General features: G+C 37.4%; 1 protein-coding gene across 1 annotated transcript in view; it reads left to right on the top strand.

Annotated features, from left to right (window-relative positions):
- Positions 1–3,134: 3,134 nt before the first annotated feature.
- The window catches only part of DENND4A (DENN domain containing 4A), a 139,243-nt gene continuing 126,208 nt past the window's right edge, over positions 3,135–16,169 (top strand). The window contains exon 1 of the mRNA XM_038580750.1: positions 3,135–3,422. The gene's annotated coding sequence lies outside the window, so the exon portion shown is untranslated. The remainder of the gene's footprint in view (positions 3,423–16,169) is intronic.

The following is a 16,169-nucleotide window of genomic DNA, read 5'->3' as shown; positions in this document are numbered from 1 at the left end:
ATTTCATCCAGCTGTTTTGCCATTAGAAAGCTAATTTTAGAGGGAGTAATCTTCTTATAAAATACAGTGTAATTAAGAAAAGTAGAGTTTTGGGTTTTTCTGTGGGTTTTTTTTTTTCTGAGACTTCTAATTCAGAGTTGTACAGAGTGCTTGGTTTTTTGAACCAAGCCAGCAACCTGAGAATACTCTGAATCAAAAATCTAAGAATAAGTCAAGAAACTTTAGGCTAAAGAATCATAGTTAGCTGCTACATGAATGGAGTTCCAGCTGCTTTATGCTAATGGACTTTAAAATGAAAATAAAATTACAAATAATTTTTTTCCTCAATCTGTGAAAAACAACATGGAAACCATAATGTGTGACAGATTACCCTTCCTTGCAAGCTGAATGACTGTATTTGCTTTGTAATGCCTGTAAGAGAAATGTGGTTGCCTACTCTTGCTGAAGACAGTAATAGCTGGGTTTTTTGCTTTCTTTTTCTGAAAGGAATCATCAGCAACTTGGAACACATTGACACATTTTTTGAACAATGGTACTACAAAAAAAAAAAAAAAAAAAAAAAGTTAGGAGTCAAACCCAAGAAGCCAAATGTTAACCAAATAACTTAGACCACAAAGTCCAAACTAGTTTTCCCATTTCTCAAAATTACTGCAACAGCATACACACCAAATCTCCAGTTTTCATGTATCATGTAGACATTGCCACACATGCAGACATTCTTCACTTTTTAGGCCAAAATTAGGCCATCCTTTTCATCCTGTTACAAAGGTGAATAATAACTTTTTGCAATTAATTATTGAAACAAACTAGATTAAGAGAAGACAATTTCATGTAACTCCTCAGTGGTTCAAAGGCTATATATAAGGAAGGATTTTAAGTGTGTTGATAATAGCTTATTCAGAGCATGAGTTTCTGTTCAGCTACATAATAGGGACATGTGGGTGGCTCAGTGGTTGAGTGTCTGCCTTCAGCTCAGGGTGTGATCCCAGAGCCCCAGGATGGAGTCCCACATGGGACTCCCTGTGGGGAGCCTGCTTCTCCCTTTGCCTATGTCTCTGCCTCTCTCTCTCTCTCTCTCTCTCTCATTCTCTCTCTCTCTCATGAATAAAGAAATAAAATCTTTAAAGAAGGGCAGCCCGGGTGGCTCAGCGGTTTAGCACCACCTTCAGCCCAGGGCCTGATCCTGGAGACCTGGGATGGAGTCCCACATGGGGCTCCCTGCAGGGAGCCTGCTTCTCCCTCTGCCTCTCTCTCTCATTCTCTGTGTGTCTCTCATGAGTAAATAAATAAAATCTAAAATGTATATATATATATATATATATATATATATATATATACATTTAAAGAAAAAAACAGCCTTTAAAAAAATAAACTACGTAATACAAATCTTAAGTTATAAATATTTCAACCAACTCCAGTCACTGGAGTAAGTCATTCCAACCAGTCAAGAGCCCAAGAAACTTCTACAGAAGAAAAAAAAAAAAAAAGGAGAGAGACCTAAGGAAACTAGCATCTTATATATGCTTTTCTGAGGCTTTAGCATCACCTAATTATAATAAATTACTGTACTCAGTCACATGATTAAAGCTGATAAATCATGAGACCACTGACTGGCTGAACGTACTTTTGTGTGGTTAGGAAAACCATATTACTGAACTGTTGGCCACTGGCTTGTGACATTTATAAGAACTCTGGCAATTTACCCACAACTACTGAAAAAAAATGTTTTAAACCTTTCTTTAAATTTCAACAAAAAAATGATCGTATGTGTGTAGGAATGGGAAAAACTGTGGAAAAGTTATTCTCATCAGGCTAGTTTTGAGTGGATACAACATGTTTACAAAATGTTGTGAGATGGTCAGATAAGCAGTTCCAATGAGAGCATACTACACAGTTATCATGAGTCATGTGCTGCCTGAGAATTTTCAGTCTATCAGAGTGGCCCATATGTTGCTTTTTATCATTCAATTTCATTTCAGAATCAAAACTGAAAAAAAGAAAACTTTGAAACCCAAGCAAGTCACCTGTGGCCAGAGTGGGGCCTCTTGCAAAAAAAGAATCCAAAAAACAAAAAACCCCTACCCATATAGACTAACATATTTTTGAGGAACAGGCTTTGGTTTCAGAGCATTATTGCAGCAGTTTAATTCATGTGCTGAAGTATCACAAGTACATTTACAGCAAATTTTTTAACAGTTTATGTGCCCTCAGCTATTTTACCACTTTTTTTTTTTTTAAGATTTTTTATTTGGGACACCTGGGTGGCTCAGCAGTTTAGCGCCTGCCTTCAGCCCAAGACCTGATCCTGGAGACCAGGGATCCAGTCCCGCGTCAGGCTCCCTGCATGGAGCCTGCTTCTCCCTCTGCCTGTGTCTCTGCCTCTCTCTCATGAATAAATAAATAAAATCTTTTTTTAAAAAATAAATAAAAATAAATAAATATTTTTTAAAGATTTTATTTATTTATTCATGAGAGACACAGAGGCAGAGACACAGAGGGAGAAGCAGGCTCCATGCAGGAGCCTGACGCGGGACTGGATCCCTGGTCTCCAGGATCAGGCCCTAGGCTGAAGGCAGGCGCTAAACCGCTGAACCCCCCAGGCTGCCCCCAAAAATATTTTTATTTTTAAGTAATTTCTATAGCCAACATGGAGCTCGAACTCATAACCCTGTGATCAAGAGTTGTCTGCTCCACCGACTGAGCCAGTCAGGCAGCCTGTGAATTTACCATTTTTAAGAGAAATGAGAAACAGTAGTAGTTTCCGTGAGCAGTAGCACTTAACTTACTTTCAGAAACTGCATTTTAGTGACTAATGCAGCACTTGTAGATAATAGGGTTATGTCTTAGTTGCAGTGCCATGACTGAATGTTACAGCAATGGAGAACTCTTTGATATGGAGAGGGTACAGGGTTACTTAAAAAATAACATTCTCCTAAAGAGGTGAGAGCTTTCCTTATAAGAAATGACATGTGAAGTCTAGCAGACACAATTTCATTTATTCCATTTTGATTGCCTAAGTTTTCAGCTGGGCAGTATTCTATTTCAAGGCCATTCTATTGCAAAACTATGCTTTGTGGCTGTAACATAGCTGTGTCTGTTGTAAACCGGAGAAGACAGAAAAAAAAAAAAAAGGGAAGAAGAGATCAGGGTAAAGCGTACTCCATATAATTTTTCACACAAGGTCTTGCAGTAGGTAACCGATTTTTAAAACCAAAATTTCTAAGTTTCCTGAGCTTCTACCCTAAATAAGCTCGGTTTTTATTAAAGATTATGGTGATTCCTGTGGAGATGCTAAGTTTAGGGCAAAAATTAATTAAGGACAATTAATTGTCTAAACTAAAGTTTGTCATCTTTATCATATGAGAATTATGAAGACCAGTGCAGTAACAACAGTCGCTCATCATTTATCGAGGACCAATAAGGTATGTAGTCTTTTGGGATTCCTTTTGAGGTTTCAGGGCTTGAGATGTGGTTTAGGGATAAAAATGGGAGACCAAAATTTTATCATTTAAAATAACTATTTTGTATTGAGTTTATTTTTGGCTGATGGGGAAAAAAAGGGAATATGACTGTGGAATTTCTTTTGTAAATGCGTATTTGTGTGGATATATATAGACACCTGAATATTTTTTATAATGATGGTTGTTAATGATTATTCCACCCAAATACAGAGGTGGTATTAAGAACTGGGACAACATATTTTCACAAAATGAATGATAGGCAATGTGATGAAAGATCTGAGGGCTACTCCAAAAAATTGTAGTCTTGAGCATAAAATACTCAAAAGTGGAGAATGCTTCAGACATCTGGGTGGCTCAGTCAGTTAAGTGTCTGCCTTCAGCTCAGATCAGATCTCATGTTGGGCCCCCTCAGCGGGGAACCTACTTCTCCCTCTCCCTCTGCCTGCTGCTCCACCTGCTTATAGATGCTCTCTCTCTGTCAAATAAATACATAAAATCTTAAAAAAAAAAGTAGAGAATGCTTGAGATGTATAATTGAGGCTGTACTTGCAGTGAAAGGGAGGTAGCTAATTGAAGATAAAAGGTCAAGGCTTTTCCCCCAGTATTCCCAAACTAGACTAGGATTTGCAATCTTGCAATCTTAATAGCTTCTCAATTATGAATGAGCCCAAACAAACAAAACTAACCAAAAAAACCGTCCTTCCGTGAGCTGCTTCATATCTGGGCCTTTGAGTCTAGTATTCTATACAAAAATTCCCTTTGTTGTTCCCTCTAAAGTTGTGCATTTTTTTTTAAAGGATCTTACAAGTTTCTCAGAGGTATCTGCACAGCTCTTGAAAACACTAAGCATCATAACTTCCCATTCCAAGGACTTTAGGCCAAAAAGAAAAAAACTTAGTGAGGTTTCTTAAGCCCTGAATATGAAGATTTCCCTGGAACTAGAAGCTAATAGTCATGGTTCAAAGACATAGTCTTTTCACCAACAAAACGTATGTCACACACATCTTTCCTGTTCTAGTTCCAGAAATTGGCAAACCTCGCTCTATACTTGCTTCACATCTGGAACAAAACCTTGTTTCATAGACACGGCACTCACTTAAGCCATAAATCTTTTTCTGACAGTTCAAAGCAGTGGTAGTGACAAGAACAAATTATTTTGGAAGATGTTTTCTGACCTACTCTAGTTAGCAGTATTGATGTGTCTAGTCCAGATGATACTCTTATTTATCCAAATCACCTTCTGGTCCAGTTACTCAAATTCTCTGAATTTCTTATTTTTGAGGACTGAGGTTAGCAACTTCATTAGCAATTCTTCCCCAAACTTTCATCTACCACTATTAGCTAACCTCTAAATGTGCTTGTTTCATCTTCTCTGTTGCTCTGGAAACCCCTATGTATCATCATCTAGAGTCTATTTTGCATTATTATAGTTCCTTGTAAATAGACTCACTGTGTTCTCATCTTTAGGTATGGAGATTTGTTTTATAGGGATTGCTTTTAGACAGAGGATTTACTAATATTCTAAAATTTTGCTTTTCCTTAAATACATGTATTAGCCAAAGTATTCATAAAGCTTCTATATTAAATCTTATAGATCATACTAAATCTATAAAGGCAAAGTGTTTCACGTTCTGTAGCAAAATAAAACCAAACCTAAGTAAGTAAAATAGAGGGTTAAGTAAACAATCTAGCAGAGACTATCCCAAAACCACAACCACTTCTTACCCTAATTTATAGTTCCGTTACTGGCCACACTTTTATTCTCTGTACTTTTTTTAGTTGTTCCCTTAGATCTATCCCTTACATGTGCTTTGGATGATAAACTAACCTCTACTGAATTCTTCCTTCCAAGGCAGCTTGGCCAGTTTCACTTGAACTGTAGATGGCCCATATGATACACAAAGCAATGTCCCGAAGACCCAGAAATGTAATAGTGATGATATTTCTATTGATTTTTCTCTCCTCTATTCTTTTACCTATCACCACTAATATGAAGCTACTAATAAACTAAAATGGCCATACCTATATAGTCAACTAAATACTTCTCTGCCTATTTTGCTTTAGTATCCAACCCTCCCTTCCCCCTTTTTTTAAGGCTTCATAGAGTACTACTGCTTTAGGGCTGAGAAGCTGAGAGAATCTTTTCTCCATAATTTTCAGGGAAGGAAAGATAATTTAGTAATACTCCAATCTTCGACAAGTTTTCCTCTTTAAAATGTTCTGAGAGCTTACTTAACAGCATTAGTCATTAGGGCAATGCAAACTAAAACTACAATGAGATATCATCATACCCTTTCATGTCGATTAGAATAGATTAAAAAACATAAAACCTGAACAACCAAAGAAATCAAAACCTGACAATACCAGGCAGAGCAACTGGAACTCTCATCCTGCGTTACTGGTGGAAATGCAATATGGTACAACCACACTGAGAAACAGTGTGAGAGTTTCTGATAAACTAACTCTTACTATAAGACCTAGAAAGTCCCCCCTCCTAGGTATTTACCTAAGGAAAATAAAGACATAGGTCTATATAGAAACCTGTGTACAAACATTTACAGAGGATTTATTTAAGATCACCAAAAACTGGAAATATCCCAAATTGCCCTCAATGGAGAATGGATAAACAAACTATGGTTGGTCTGCTACTCAGCAATACCAAGAAGCAGACTACTGATGTATACAACATGCGACGTGGAAAATTTCAAATGCATCATGCTAAGTAAAAAACAAAAACAAAACACAAATTGCATATTGTATAATTCCATTTATTTGCCATCCTGGGAAAGGTAATATTATGGAAATGAAAATCCAATCAGTGGTTGCCAAGGGCTATGATGGGAAATTGACTGTCAGTAGAACTCAGTGAACTCATAGAAGATTCCAGTATCATTCTCATTACGTGAAACTTAGTAGTAATGAAAATAGGGAAGAAAAAAAATTAATGTGCCGTAAGTCAGCCAAACAGTTATAACTAGGATGTCTGTATTCCATGAGTCATTACATTTGGACCAAATTTAAGAGGAAGTGACCTTGTTAGCTGTCCTTTCACTATTTCCTGATAGTAAGATAAAGTTAAAAATGCTTTGCTTTTGCACGTAGATTTTTTGCAGTAATAACCATTAAGCAAAATTTAATTTTAAAATATATTAAACATACAGATTAGTGAAAAAAACCTGTGTCAATATAAATTTAATAAATGCTATAATTTTGCCATATTTGTTTAGATGCTTCTTTAAGAAAGCAATATAATGCTACATTTGAGGTCCCAACTTCATCCCATTTCCCCACATTCCTTCTCTAGAGGCAGCCACTATCCTGAAGCTGGTATATATCCTTATATTTCAGAGATGTATCCATTTTGATAGATGTCAGGAGATTTCACTAATTTTATTTTTTTTTTCGAATTTTTATTTAAATTCAAGTTGGTTAACGTATAGTGCAATATTGGTTTCAGGAGAAGAATTTAGTAATTCATCACTTACATATAACACCCAGTGTTCAACCCAACAAGTGCCCTCCTTAAAACCCATCACCCATTTAGCTCATCCTCCACCCCCTTCCCTCCATCAACCCTCAGCTTGTTCTCTAACATGGAAAGTCTCTTATGGTTTGCTTCTCTCTCTCTCTCTTCCCCCCACCATGTTCATCTGTTTCATTTCCTAATTTACACATATGAATGAAATCATATGGTATTTGTCTTTCTCTGACTGACTCACTTCCTTAGCCTAAAACACTCTAGTTCTATCTATATCCTTGCAAATGGCAAGATTTCATTCTTTTTGATGGCTGAGTAATATTCCATTGTATACAGATACCATATCTTCTTGTCAATGGACATTTGGGCTCTTTCCATAGTTTGGCTATTGTTGATAATGCTGCTATAAACATTGGGATGAATGTACTCCTTCAAATCTGTATTTTTGAATCCTTTGGGTAAATACCAAGTAGTGCAATTGCTGAATTATAGGTTATTTCTATTTCTAACTTTCTGAGGAACCTCTGTACTGTTTTTCAGAATGGCTGTACCAGTTTGCATTCCCACCAACAGTGTAAGAGGGCTCTCCTTTCTCTGCATCTTCACCAATATCTGTTGTTTCCTATATTGTTAATTTTAGCCAATCTGACAGGTGTGAGGTGGTATCTCATCTTGGCTTTGATTCATATTTCTCTGGTGATAAGTGATATGGAGCATCTTTTCAGGTGTCTGTTAGCCATCTGAATGTCTTCTTTGATTGCTTAAGACAGGGGCCATGAGACTTCAGGAGAAGGGAAGAAAGGAAATGTGTAATATATGGGTCTTGTTGCCTCTTAACCATCAATATCGAATTTTTTCTTTTTCCGTGATGGCAGTAGAAAGGCCTCACTTTCAAAACATACTACTCTTGATACTTTCTTTAAGGATACTTTTCATTAAAGATTCTCTCATGAGGTATTTAACGGGGAGCTGGGAGGCTAAGGCGTTCTGGTCCTGGCTCTTCAGTGAATTTAACTGTGTGAGCTTGGGCAAGTCACTTAACCTCTCTGTGCTTCAGTCTCCCTATCTTGTAAAATGGGAGTAATACCTACCTCACAGGGTTGTTGTGGGGATTAATTAGATATAATGTCGGTAAAGCATGGAAGGTTCTTGAAGAAGGCGCTATATAAATATAAAATAATATCTACTGAAGTTGGTTTATTTGTGAAAAAAATGAATGTCTTCTTTGGAAAAATGTCTATTCATGTCTTCTGCTCATTTCTTAACTGGATTATTTGTTTTTTGGGTGTTGAGTTTGATCAATTCTTTATAGATTTTGGATACTAATGTAACCCTTTATCAGATATGTCACTTGCAAATATCTTTTCCCATTCCGTAGGCTGCCTTTTAGTTTTGCTGATTTTTCCTTTACTAATTTTAATTATTGTATAGTACTCCATTGCATGGTTATAGACAGTTATAATCACTACTAGTCATCATGACTGCAAATAATACCCCAGTGAACATTCTCATTGCATCTCCTGGGACATATCTGTAAAAGTTTCTGTAGGTACAGGATTTTCAAGATTTTATGGCCAATATGTAAGGTGAGAAATAATTTTACATTCTATCCTGTAAATCCCTATGTGCATAGTATATCATTGGAGCCTGAGTTGCCTAGAAGTAGATCTATGACAGAAGTCTGTGTGTGGGACGTTTATTGGAGAGTGTCCCAGGATCAGCACTTGTGGCACAGTGAAGGAAGCAAGAACGATCAAGAAATTTTTCGGGTTTAATAAAGCGGCATCAAAAGCCCCAGCTGATCCTGCATTGGCTGCAGTGATCTTTCATCAGAGTGATTTTGAATTGGGACAAGGGAATTAGGCTTTTATATGTCTGCATTGACCAGTTACTGGATACACCTGCACCCAGCAAGAGGGCGTGACCGTGGGCAAGTAGTTCTTTTCCTGGAAAGAACCCTGGAGAGGGACTCAGCTAGAGCTGTTGACTGCCAACCCTCCCAGCCACTGTGTGAACTAACACTTCAGTCCTGGAGAGGGGGAATCTAGGTGGCACACAAAAATTCACAAAACCATCCCTGCTCTAATATTTTCTGTTCTATTTTATTTATAAAAAATGTTTATTGTAACCCTTAAATCGATTTCACAATGCACTAATGGATCATGAATCAGTTTGAAAAAATAAAACTGCTTTATTTATCCAGAAATGGAATTGATGCATTATAGGGCATATGCATTTTCACTTTTACTAAATATTGCCAAACTGCTTTCCAAAAGGATCTGACCATTCAATGTTCCTAGCAACAGAGCATGAGAGTTCATTTTCCTACAGCCTCAATAACCCTTGGTACTATCAGATTTTTAAATATTTGCCCATCTAATACATGTATTACTGGGGTAATACAGGAGAGAATCTGAAACCCATCCTTTGATTAAAGTGAAAACATTTCTAACATTGTAGTACACCAAGACTTACTTCCTGCTAGCTTATCAACCACCAAAAGACATGTGCGTTTCCCTGATAATTGGGTAACGTTCAATTTTTAGTCTTGCAAAATAAATCTTTTAGTCTTAAAATCTGTTCTATAGCACCTGGGCAAAAGAGCAGAGCATATAATAATACAAAGTAAAATACCTGTAGATTGAAGGAGGAAATTCTATGCCTCAAAACATGGCATTGAAGATTTCACTTTTTTTTTTTTTAAATCCCCTGGGCAGTGTGGTTTGGTAGAAGCCTATTTACTCAGGAATTGTGAGGCCTGGGCTCTGATCTAGTCTAGCCATGTGAGTTGGTAAATTCACTCCACCTTTCTGACCCTCAGTTTCTTCATCTCTACAATAAATTTTCTTATGTATTCATGGAGGGTTTGGAATACTGCATTCTCACAACTGATTAATATTATATGACACAGAAATCAAAGAGCTGGGAACCTGGGGATCTGGATTCTAGTCCTAGCTCTCCTACCATGACTGGATGTATATGACCTTGGACAAATCCCAACTTTGCAAATGGTCACTTTGGGGAAAATGAAATGGTTACAAGATGACCTCTAAGGTTCTATCCTGCTCAAAAATCCTTTGGTCTGGGTCAGAGAAACATGAAATCAGTTTATGAAAGCTGACTTTCTTATAAAGCCATCATGATGTGGGTCAGTATACACGTTAAAATCCATTTCTAATTGCCTGTCCCACCTCAATTGCACTATAACCCAATCCATCTAGCCCTACCCATATCCAGTTGCCCTACATGTTACCTAAACTCCACCCTTAAGATTTTTCTTTGCAAGCAACAACCATTTTTATTACCTTTAGTATTTCAATCCTTGCTCCTAACCTTGTGACGAACAGAGCCTAATGGCATGTGATCATCAGGAGACTATAAAAGAGAAGAGTCTGTTTCTTGGTCTCCTCACAACTCCACTAATTCCCTATCCCCTTTGGCATACAGTTTGTTAAAAATGAGCTGTATCATTATATACTCTCTTCCGCCTGAATCAAGGATTCTATGGCTCTCCAATCTTCACTGTGCCATCCACTGCCTTCCAGGCAGCACTACACAGGCCGCCAGGAGTTCACCAGCACTGCCCTATTGTGCCATCTTAAAAGCCTTTCTTCCATTTCAGTTCCAATACATTCAAATAAAAGCCTCATACCAACTTCTGTTTCCCTTTCAGTAGAATTTAAAACTCTGTAAGTTACCATTACAACATCTAAATTCTGTAAAATCAATAAGGTGATGATGCTTATTTAATTCAAATAGCTGTTAAAATAATTACAACCAAATATGAAAACTCACAGGGGTTATAAACAGAGAATGTAGAAGAAGGGTATCCATTTCTAGGAGATAGTAATGGTGACTTTAAAGAACCTAAAACAGCCTTGGGAGCAGCTTTGGAGATCTTTTTTGTTTTGTTTGTTTGTTTAAAGATTTTACTTATTTATTCATGAGAGACACAGAGAGAGAAAGGCAGAGACATAGGCAGAGGAAGAAGCAGGCTCCCCATGAGGAGCCAGATGCGGGACTTGATCCTAGGACCTCGAGATCACACCCCAAGCCAAAGGCAGATGCTCAACCGCTGAGCCACCCAGGTGTCCCATTTTTTTGTTTTTAATTAAAATCTTTATTAAAAGTCTATTTTTCTCAAATTCCGAGTAAAGTAATTGTCAATAGTTTTCCCCTTCTGGATTAACTTTGCCCTTAATATAAGTAGTTTGATATAACTAACCAATCCATCTCTCTACCTGTACACATTTGTAGGGGAGCCCAAACCTTATGGAGTACAGAAGCTTATAAATTATTTCCCTCAATTAAGAACCTCTCACCCTGAATTAAAAGTATTCCAAACGAGAGGCTGTCTCCACCATACTGGAGAGGCAAGAGAGAATAATGCATAGGCATTAATGCTCTGCTCCTCTTAGATAACATCAACACTGGACGTGATGAACTTTCCCACCAAGAATAGAAAGAAAGGAGAAGAGGAAGCTAGCAACCTCAAATGATGTCTGGAACAACTGATCATATTTCTTTAGAAAGATTAGCCTGGCAAAAAAAAGGGAAGGAAGGGTTGAACAGGAAAAGACAGGAGATAAGGAATCCAGTGAGTTGATTCCTACAAAATTTCAGGTAAAACAACAAACAAATAAGAAACAAACCAAAAAACCATACCTGTTTGAACTAGATCAATGGGAATAGGGGTTGTGATGAGGGACAACAGGAACAATACAATCAGACATTAAAAAGGTGATATCAATTGGTTTTGATGATTAAGTGTTTTAGAATGAGGGTGGGGGAGAGGAGTTGATTACTCACACTTTTCTCAGTGGTGCATGGTGGGCATTATTCAAGAAATTAAAGAATATAGGAGAAACAGGTTTGGGGTAAAGATGGTGAGTTTACCTTTAAAAACATTGAGTTTTAGGTGTCCTTGGGACTAAGCTGCGTGGAGGCAACTGAATTTACATTCCTGAAGCAGAGAAGAGACGTATGGACCAAAGATGTGTCTGTCTCCTCATCTGAGGGATTACACGGAAAACAGAAATATTTTATGTATAAATTTATGTATAAATTTACTGTTTTCAATTGCAGGTGTTTCCCCTCACCAATTAAAAGGGCATACTTGTTGTCTACCCTTGCAGAATTCATGTCTAGGCCAATTAAGAAAAAGGAAAAACTTATGTTGTCTGATTTGCTAAGCTTCATGTTTCCCAAATATCCTAACTGTAACAACAGTGCTGAGTCCATGAGAAAAGCTGACTCATATTTCCTGCAAGTCAGCACAGATATCCATCCTTCCAAATTATTTGAACCTTTGGCCACTCCCAAAGAGAATCAAAGTGTTGGAACAATTTATGAGCATCTCTTTCATTTGTTGAGAACAATTCTAGTACATGTTATTTTTTCCAGAGGGGAAAAAAAAAAAGAAGCAGCAGCTTTTCCAGCCTTCTGGCCACCACTACCCACCCCTATGCTCCAAATAGGGGTACCCTCACCTTTCATAGAAATTCTAGGTTCTCTCAGGATTTGTTCAAATGTTATCTATTTGTCACCTTCCATTCCCATAATCAGAATTAATCACTCCACTCCACTCCAGCAATAGTCCCAACATTTAGTGCAGGACTTCTCATAGTGTGATTTTTATTAAAATGATATGCCTGGGAATATACCTTGTGCCTTAGAATATACCCATGCCAGGCATAAGGTACTTATCTTTGTTTTCATTTTGTGTCCAGTGGAGCACTTTGTGTATAAAATCGGACTGACATGAATTTGTAAAGAGTCATAAAAATATTGTCTTACCATTGAAAGAAAGTCAGGAGACATAATTGTCCCTGGACAAGGACAGTTAAAAAATACTATGTATAAATAACTATTTTTTGGAAATCATTTAAAAACTAAAAATTGAAATTATTAGGACTTGTTGAGAGAGGTAAAAGCATTCACTTGAGGAGGGTGTGGAGAGGTGATAATTTTCAAATTTGTGAAAAGTGCTGAGTCAAAGATGTGACTCCTCAGCTGGCTACCAACAAGTTAGAGAGAGCAGTGGCTCAGACTGCAACAGCCCTCCTGTCCATGTCCCTGGACACGGCTCTCAAGTATCATGTTTAGAATGTCATTGACAACATGACATTTCTCGCTGTTATTTTTGTGAGTTGTTCAGATAATTTGTTTTTCAAAAATATTTCATCTGATTTGTGTTTTTAAGAAATAAGTTGATAATTTGACCATATTTCTAGTAAGTTTCAGTTTGTGGATTAAATACACTGGTGTCATTATAATACTGTTGCACAATGAATAGAATCTGGCAACATGTGCTACTCTGGGACACATCCAAAGAGTTTCTAAAGGACCATAAATCCTCTGTGGAAGGCTTTCTCACCTATAAGGAGGCCCCTTGGCATAGATATCAAGACCATTTTATAGCATGCTCCAGGTTTTCATTTAAAGATGTGGGAAACTTCTGGTACAGCATTTAAAGGTGAATAGATTTAACAGGTGGAGAGGCTGTACAACAGCCTGATCTTCCAGTGCTTTAAACTGTTACTGGTTTCAAATTTTTCCTCCACATACCATTCAAACCATAGTATTTAAAAATAACTTTTAAGAAATAACCAGATACAGTTCCAGGTGTAAAAAATGACATAATTTCAGAAATGGCATGAGGCCCAAATGTCTAAGCCACATTTTTCTATGTGGCCCATGAATACATTGTTAGGCTCCCTTGCCCCGATCACATTTAGGGTTTAAGTTTGTTTAACTGTGACTATAGTGACATATGCGTGGGATGTTGAGAGAACTTAAGATAGGATTGTGAAGGTCTCTGAGGTATTTAAAGGCACTTCCTGAACATACAGTCAAATACTGCTTTTTGTTTTTCTACTGCTTTCTAATATGTTCTTTCAGAAAGTATGTTCTTTGGGGGGGGGGGGGGAGGAAGTGAGGAAGTGTTCTTTGATTAAAAAAACAACCAAAACTTCAAATCTTTTCAACTTTCAAACTTTTTAGAATTCCAGTCTGTAAACTATGCTTGTAACCATAGGTCCATAGTATTTTTTTTAAAGATGTATTTACGTATTTGAAAGAGAGAGTGTGCATGTACACGTGCACGTGAGTGGGAATGGTGGGGGGCAGAGTCTCAAGCAGACTCTTGTGCCAAGCAGGCAGCCTGACGCGAAACTCTATCCCACCACCAGACCTGAGCTGAAACCAAGAGTCATATGCTTAAACAACTGAGCCACCCAGGCAACCCTATATGTTCATAATATTTTAATTGGCAAATGTCAGTAAAATCTTTGTATCTTTTTTTGCCAATTAAAAGAGTACTTTTTGTTGCTTCTCAAAGAGAAATTGCCTAGATAGTTCTCACAGCAATTAAAACCCATGAAAGGCTAAATCTGCATCCAATGGGAAAAGAATGGGAGGTTTGCAATTGGACTTTAATTTTTTTTAAATTTTTATTTATTTATGATAGTCACACAGGGAGAGAGAGAGAGAGAGGAGAGAGAGAGAGAGAGAGAGAGAGAGAGGCAGAGACACAGGCAGAGGGAGAAGCAGGCTCCATGCACTGGGAGCCCAACGTGGGATTCGATCCTGGGTCTCCAGGATCGCGCCCTGGGCCAAAGGCAGGCGCCAAACCGCTGTGCCACCCAGGGATCCCGACTTTAATTTTTTTTATAGTTTTACTGAAATATAATTGGCATACAGGGAACTACACACATCTAAAGTGTGCAACTTGGTAGGTATGACAGAGGTATACACCTGTGAAACCATCACCACAGTCTACATAGTAGACATATCCATCATACCCCAAAATTCTCTTGTGGCCCTTTAATACCATAATTTCTCACTTGCAATCACTGACTGGCCTATTGCCATGCCCTCATGTTGGGGACAAAAACACTGTGGATGACACAGGCAGCAGGAGGAAGGGGCCAGCGTGGCAAAGATATTTAGCTTTTGGTTTAATGGGGTTAAAACGCTGCATGTAGGATGTGCTTGAAAAAATAAAATTATCAACTTCACAGTATTTTCAGGTCAGAAACTATCTTGATCTGTATAACTTTGTCAAAGTTTGAAATGTGGCAAAAACTTGCTTCCTTCTTTCTTGTCCTTTTCTAAACCATTCCTAACACAAGAGTGATTTTCAAAATTAAATTTACTCAGAGCTGTAATCACTTATTTTTTAATGAAAATTAATAGCATCAATTGGACATGCATTTAGAGTAGTACATAACTGGAGGGACACGTTGTCTTGCCCATTTTGGAGTGAACGTTTACAAGACCATGGAGCACATTTTATGGTCAGAGGACATAATTTTTCAGTGCTAAAAATTAATTGGTCCTGTTTTAGTACTTATTATTATTATTATGCATTAGCCATCTGAGCTAAAAACTTACACTAATCCTTATTTCTTAGGTAGTGGTTTATAAACTTACATGGAATGGTCCCTTGAACCGTTCAATGGGAGCAAACAATCCTGAACACAGTCATTTACCAATTTGGGGGAAGACCTCACCTGATAACTTTCAAAAAAAAAATACATGCTTTATAAAATAGAATAGGAGTTATGGTTTACTGGGTAGAGCTTCAGTTTGGAATGACGAAAAAGTTCTGGTGAACTGCTCACTTAGAAATCATTAAAATAGGGATCCCTGGGTGGCGCAGTGGTTTAGTGCCTGTCTTTGGCCCAGGGCGTGATCCTGGAGACCCAGGATCGAATCCCACATTGGGCTCCTGGTGCATGGAGCCTGCTTCTCCCTCTGCCTCTCTCTCTCTCTCTGTGACTATCATAAAAAAAAAAAAAAAAAGAAATTGTTAAAATAGTAAATTTTATGCTATATTTTATCTAAGTAAAAAGATAAAAATTCATGTCTTGATAGCAAATTTCATTAGAAAATGCACAGCTAAGCACTTAAAATACATTTGGAACTACAACATCCAGAAACTACACACTTATGGAGCATCTGGCTGGCTCAATTGGTAAAGCATGCAACTCTTGATCTTAGAGTTGTATGTTCAAATCCTATGTTGGGGGTATTAGTTAAAAATCCTAAAAAAAAAAAAAAAAGAAAGAAAAGAAAAGAAAGAAAAAGAAACTACACACTTATAATAGTACATATGCTTTTCCTTAGTAGCACATGGTACAAAAGTAGTTAAGAATGACTGATTTGGACTATGACTTACAATTAAAAAAACCCCATACTACTAACTGTACTTATCAAACAGCACTGAT

The sequence above is a fragment of the Canis lupus genome, chromosome 30, assembly GCF_011100685.1.
Source record: "Canis lupus familiaris isolate Mischka breed German Shepherd chromosome 30, alternate assembly UU_Cfam_GSD_1.0, whole genome shotgun sequence".
Classification (NCBI taxonomy): Eukaryota; Metazoa; Chordata; class Mammalia; order Carnivora; family Canidae; genus Canis; species Canis lupus.
The sequence above is the reverse complement of the archived record's forward strand: the minus strand, read 5'-3'. Positions and strand labels throughout refer to the sequence as shown.